The sequence below is a fragment of the Vulpes lagopus genome, chromosome 7 (assembly GCF_018345385.1).
Source record: "Vulpes lagopus strain Blue_001 chromosome 7, ASM1834538v1, whole genome shotgun sequence".
Classification (NCBI taxonomy): domain Eukaryota; kingdom Metazoa; phylum Chordata; class Mammalia; order Carnivora; family Canidae; genus Vulpes; species Vulpes lagopus.
In genome coordinates this window covers 58,858,216-58,859,435 of record NC_054830.1, presented here as the reverse complement: position 1 = coordinate 58,859,435, position 1,220 = coordinate 58,858,216, and positions in this window count along the sequence as shown.

Here is a 1,220-nt window from a genome sequence, read left to right as displayed (position 1 = left end):
CCCGACGTGGGATTCGATCCCGGGTCTCCAGGATCGCGCCCTGGGCCAAAGGCAGGCGCCAAACTGCTGCGCCACCCAGGGATCCCCTCCTTTGAACTTTCTTTTTTTTTTTTAACTTTCTTAAAGTGGGACTAGTTCCAAAGGAGGTCTTCTCCCCATCTCTGGCCTTCATCGGGGCACCTGTGCTGCCTGCGCACGGAAGGCTGTTTCCTGGGGGACTCTGGCTGCCTTGGGCACAGCTGGCTGCAGGACATGGACAGGAGAAGACAGACACCGGCTCCCTGCCTCTGCTCTCCTCAGGTCTCCACGATATTTTATCCTTTTTTTTTTTTTTAATTCTATTTATTTATTCATGAGGGACACAGAGAGAGAGAGAGGCAGAGACACAGGCAGAGGGAGAAGCAGGCTCCTTGCAGGGGGCCTGATGCGGGACTCGATCCCAGGACCCGGGGGTCGCTCAACTGCTGAGCCCCCGGGCTGCGGCTGTATTTTATCCTTCTAACTCCATGTTCTCCTCGACTGGCAGCTAACTCCTGAGATCAGAGCACGTGACACTTAGGTGGCAGGAGGCTGTGAACTCCCGTGTCCGATTCTAGAGCTGATGCTCTTACTGCCTCCTTCGGAGAAGTGGGACATGTCCCTTCACAGACCAGATGCCCAGGGAGCCTGCTGTAGCCAACTCTAGGAGAAGGGTTGTAGTTACCCTGCAGTTCTGGGGGCTGGTGACAGGATCCTCCTCCTGCACACGAGGGAACAGATGTAGAGGAGTTGCCTAGATTTTGCACGTGTGCATGACTCCCAGCCTACCTCCCCTAGGCCCTGTCCCCACGAGTGGTGCTGTGGGGCTGGGCTAGGGCCTGGACTAGCGGCTCCACGCAGGCATGGCTTCCCAGCGTTTCTCAGGAAAGGTCTGTCTTTTGAATCCATAATCCCCAGATAAATTGCTTGAGGAAATGAGAAAAATAATAAATTCTCTGTGAATACTAAAGCTTAGGAGGGTACAGATGTTAACTGGTTTGAGGGAATCCATCTTTATGAGAGAAAACAAGAGCGAGAAACCCCACCACGCGGAGTTGAGGGTGAAGGAACCGGCCGGAGCGTGCAGGAGGGAGAGGACTGCCGTAGACTCAGCCTTGCTTGCGGCTGCTGCCGTGCCCCAGGTGTGCATCTAGCATCGTCTGCTACAAACTGAGCTATTTTTGCAGATAAGTTTATATACA